The sequence below is a fragment of the Chironomus tepperi genome, unplaced genomic scaffold, assembly GCF_022539635.2.
Source record: "Chironomus tepperi strain 1889 unplaced genomic scaffold, CSIRO-AGI_Ctep_v1 contig_74, whole genome shotgun sequence".
NCBI classification, from domain to species: Eukaryota; Metazoa; Arthropoda; class Insecta; order Diptera; family Chironomidae; genus Chironomus; species Chironomus tepperi.
Window position 1 is genome coordinate 639420 of NW_027226196.1, and position 5919 is coordinate 645338.

Genomic DNA, 5919 nt, shown 5'->3' on the forward strand with positions numbered 1-5919 from the left:
TCTACAATAATAATCAATAATAATCGATTGTTAGCTTCGATGACTAATGATTGGTAATGACTAATGTCATCTATAGTCACAATCTATAGCCTCTATCAAGACTTTGAAATAGAACAACAGATCATAGTGAAGACTTTGCTTTAAGCAACTTTATATCGTATCCAAATTGAAGATGTCGGTTAATTGATACGAAATCCGGATCTAGCGTGGCTCTAACTTGGTGCCAGGTATAGACCAAATATCCGAGTCACTCCGATTTAGTGCCGGATTTCAGATTAATTAACCGACATCAAGTATTTAAGTCATTCTATTCTAATGAACGTAAAGGTAGGTAAAGGTACGTTAAGATCTTAAATTCGGCTATTCTGAAGCCTATAAAGTCAAGTCAACCCTACATCGAGCTGTGACTCATTTTTTCTGACTGAGAAATTGATGAAACATCGATCAAATAACACCATAGCAAACATATTTGTAGGATAGAGTTGAATATAATCTTGGGATCGATTCTAGGGTTCAGTTCATTTTAATCCTAGACTAGATATCTAAGTTTTGGGAATTAAATGATCAATTTAGTGTGTTATTCCAAATTTTAAACGTAAAAATTGACATCTTTGATCCATTCTTCATCTTTGCACAACTAATTTGATTCAAGTTATCGATTTTCAATACTAAGTTTATAGTCTTCAATTTGGTCCTTAACCTGACAGGCTTATTAAGCTATTGCATATAAGAAACCATAGAGCTTCTAAGAAACTACAGTAAATTGCGCAACAATCCGCTCAAACTGATCTCCCAACACTTCCCAACTTTATTTATCGTAAAATTTGTGAGTAGCACAAATCTACTTCTCAAAACAAGAAATCTGTTTTGAACAAAAATCTTTCGCATTTCATTAAATAAATTTTTTATTATAGATCACTAATATATTTTCTAGAACAGCATCCAATTTGCGTCCAGGAAACAAAAGCAGATGATCAGTGTCCGATAATAAAGATTTTTCATCATCATCACATTAATTCCATCACCAATCCCTGAATCATTTCATTCAAAATTACCGCAAAATCGTGAATTGTTTAAAAATAGAATTATGGGACGTTCGCCAAAAAAAAAACTTTTTCTTCTTTCACATTTTGAGTTTAGAGAACTTTAGAGCAGATACGTATACACACATGCAGAACTCTTGACTGACTCAGTATGATGGGAATCAAAAAAATTAAATTTTCGAGAGCCAGAATGGCAATTTGCTCAAATTAATAGCTTGATTCTAATTTATGTTCATGTGTCTATTGATTTCTTCAAGTCACGAGCATGATCACATCCAATTAATGTTTCTTTACGCTTCTCTAATTGCAGTCTATTCATTATTTGGGTGACTTAGACGCAAAAAACTGTTTTTTTCTAGGGCGATGATGATGCAAGCACAAAAATTTTTGTTTGATCTATTCATGAGCAATACTGTTTATTGAAAAATCACTACTTTTTTTTAATGAACATAAGGCGGAAGAGCCTGGCATATTGATGTCATAAAATTTGCCCTTCATTTAATTTACTCAGTCACTTCTGGATGTGGATTTTAAATATTTACTTTGATTTTTTTTCATTTTGCTCTCTTTTCAATTGAAATTTCAATATCAAACTGGGTGTTTTGAGAAAAGTATTATTGTGATCAGTAGTCTAGTGGATGTAAGAAGCGTGTGCGCATTTTTTGGATGCGAAGAGCACTGATAATTCTCATATTGAATGACTCATCAGTTAACAACCTTTATTATGAAGCACTGAGCTTCTATACTTAATTTTCATGCTGCATCCCGAACAGGCAACGAACGTATTCACTTAAATGAGAATTCTCATAAGCATACTCGATCAATATGATCGATCATACTCAATATTATGAGCATAATCATGAGAATGGTGCCTGTCTGTTCGAATACAGTTTATCCTATATTTACAGGTTGGTGGCAGGCAAGCTTAAAACAAGAATAAAGCGTTATGGACTAACTTTCTACTAGCTTTGAATGATTTTGGTTACTATGGATAGAGGAACCGAAAAAGCAGCCGTGGCTTAATGGTTAGAGCGTCGGACAAGCTACTCTAATAACTCGAGTTCGATTCCCAGGGAAAGTCTAGTCAGATTCCGATTCTTTTTCGCTGTTTCTAGTCACAACAACTCTAGTTTGTGTATTTGCGACACATAAAATGTGGCATTGTATTGGTATACTCAAAGAGAATAGCTCAACGTGTGGACAGAGAATTTTTACAAACTGGGATGACAGAACCAGCAATATAGTCAGTTGAAAGCCTTCTGTTGTAACCTAAACTTCACATAGAAACATGGTTGCAGTAAGCAAGTCAGTAATTGATATATACTCGGTCATGCCACTGTGCAGAGTTTGAAAAAAGCAAAACGTCAACCCAACAAGTCAACCAGCCAGTCACACAAACCAAAATGATTTAAAATCCATTGCTACTAGCAAAATGCTCTAAAAAATCATAAACTATGAGGAAACTAAAGCACTTTACGAGTGCGTTCATTGATTTTTCGTACGCCTCGTGTCTATTTAGAAAGTGATTTGTATGAGAAGAAGTCAACTTTTTTGTTTCTGGGAAGTTGAAGTTGATGGATGTGGCTAAATTTAGTAACTAGGAATTGTTATTAAATCATAGTCTGATGTATGAGTATTGGAATTTAACACGGTGATTAGCAATACAATTTTGTACGCCTATTATTGTTCCTCATCTGCAAAAAAAATGCCGTCAATTTTGTTGTTAAGCCTCAAATTTATTAGCCCATATTGGACATTGACAATATCTTTGTTTTTTCCTGTATTGCTACATATTTCACTCAAAATGATTCATATGTAACTTAATACCGAAAAGGGCGGATCTGTTTGCGCACCTACAATAGTTTTTTTGCTTAATTTCAATCAATCTTGCTTCCTCTATGTCTATTTATGTCAACATTTCTCAACTTCTTTTTTTGTGTTATTTAAAGTCAAAAAAAATCTTTAAGAGGAATCACGTGCTTATTAATACATTTTCGATAATGTACACATTATAACCAAAATATTTATAATGATCGGACCAAAAATACGCAAAAAAAAGAAGCAGATAGAAGGTTACGATATGGGCCGTTATCGTCTTAAAAATAAACACTTAATTAAAAATATAAACAATTTGCATAAAAATTTACAGAAAAATGTCAAAATCGGAATATTTTTGGAGCCAAAAGAACTTTTTAAAATTATGGTGATCATGAATTTTTATGGAAATATATGAAAATCGCCTTCTTTGGAAGAGAATTGAGGTTTGAGGTGAGCTGTGATTGAAAGAGTTTAGAGGTTTTATTGAGTGATTAGCAGTTCGGATAAAACACTATGTAGTAGGACGAAATCATCTACATGTGTCTGGTCTGGGGCTGGATTTAACCAAATCTGATCCTGGAATAGCGTCGTAATTAATAAGTCACTTGCCTCTTAAGTAGATTTTTCAATGCAAATGTTTGGTCCGGTGATTGGCAATCAGAAATTCACCCACATTTGGCATAACACTCATGATTTAAATGACTAAATACATGAATCTTACGCTTTTTTGGAACATAATACAATGATAAACATGGAGACATAGTTCTCAGCTCCACAAATGAGTCAATGACATCCTTATAACCCAAGCAAAGTACAAAGAAGCAGGAAAAGTCCATTCAGGGTCCGTTTTGATTTTGAACTTCACATGGCTTTCAAATGGAACCATGTGTCGCACGGAAAGAACCCGAAAATCATACAGCGTTGAAATGGCTGAAAATTTGGCTCCTGGACGACTTGAATCTGGTCATAGGGTGTTTTTCAAATTGATTTTCATGACGTGTGTCTTCCGGGGATCTTTTTTGAATCATTCTTTAAAACAGCTGCCAAATAAGGTCGTGTGTCTTTAGGCAGGAATGAATTATGGACCACACTTTTAGGTAACATAGCTAAAATTCCCTGTAAAATTCTTAAAATTCCTAAAATATCCAAACCAACAATCCCTTAAATTTTCCAACACTTTAATTTATCATCAGCACAAATGTGAAGCTGCACATTCTCCAACATGAAATATGAAATAAATTTCCCATCATCCATAACGACAAACTTCCCATGTTTTTGCGTGTGTCTCGTTTTTTTATTCATCAACATTTTTTCATCTCACTTAATTCTCTACAATTATGTGTACATATCCGTACATAAAGTAACACTATGAACTTTAATCGACTGTATTTTGCAAATAAAAACATTTCTTCAATCTCACACAAAAAAAGACGGTAGGCAATCATCAAGCAAAAACAAGCAGTCGGTTAAGTAAAGTCATTAAGATTAATTGCACGCGATTTAACATCATCGGTTTACATTTGAAAATGTAAAGTCTTTATTTAAATGGCGAAATCTTCAGCTTCCAAGTTATTTTTATTTCTTGATTATCTATGGCAGTGGTGGGCAACCTTCTATTTTTCCCGGCCCTTCATTGCCCAGACCTTCATGGTAACCCTCGATCAAAACCGCACACGGCATTCGGCAAAAAGAACCTTGGCGGCTCACAGGTTGCCCACCACTGATCCATAGTATTTTATTTCTGCACAAACATTCGGCAATGTATTTTTGATGATGATATTTTCATATTTTATATAGATCTTGAGAGAAAAATTCCGCCTCCATATGGAGCTGCTCTATATACAAGCTGAGAAAAACATTTATTTCTACGATTTTCTGATCATTGACTTGATCAAGTGCATGGGCCTTGTGAGTAATTTTTTGATAGATTAATAATTTGGATGTGGTGGATGCTGTGGAATTTTATTGGTATTGGCGAAAATAGACGAGATTATGATGTAATACGAGAGATATGAGGCAACAAGAACTGACAAGACTGTAGTAACAAGAATCTGTTGAGGTTGTAGGGGTAACCAAAGTGTGGCTGAAATTCGGGAATAGGTTGACGAAATTTGACGATATTATGACTAAATTATAGACATGTTTTTAATTCGATTTGCGATATCATGCCGACGTACTTCAGCCACACGTAACCAAAGGATCTTATCGGTATTAAGTTAACTAGTTTATTAAAAATCCTCTCCAGTGACCAAAGATGTCGTCAAATTGTCAATTTCCAACGACATTTTCATTCTTTCGACGGCATTTGACCCGATCGTCACAAATTATTCATGTCAGTCAATTAGCTGCCATATATCGTCCAATCGGCAATTGGATCCAATTGGCCATAAAAATGGCTATCTGAGTGTAACGTGGACAAAACTATAATGACATGTGCATTTCCGTACGGATCAGGTGATCATATATTGTGTCTAATTTGTCGGATATAACTAAGAATATCAAAGAACGCCTAAATAAGTTCTCATAGGATAGAGCCATATTTTGACATTCTCTCGGTTGATTGAATCTGGCTCCAGGTCAGACATTTGCAAGCATGGGGTCGGATTTTGCACTTTTAACACGACATGACATGCCTGATATCCCTATCTTGCCTAGAACTAGGTTATACCAGAAAAACTGAACACTAAGTCAGCTTAAAAGAAACAAATCTTTCCAAAATACTCTGAACTTGCTGAAAGACTTTTTGCTAATATGTCTAGCACGTGTCAAACTTCCGATCAAGTTTTCCATTAAAAATCTCCCAAAATTCATAAGATTATTGACCTAAAAACTAAAAAAATCAGCAATACTTCTCCAAATTTAGACAGCAAAAATATCTAATTCAAGCAAAACGTAAACAGAAATTCTAACTCTTAAACAAGCTATAAAAGAAAGGAAGTAATTGAAATTTAAGAATAACTTAAACAGGCTTGACTAATGATAAAAACATAATCTTTTTTTATTCATCTTCAATCTTCATTTTTATTATGAACTTTTTTCATTCAACAATGCAAATAAT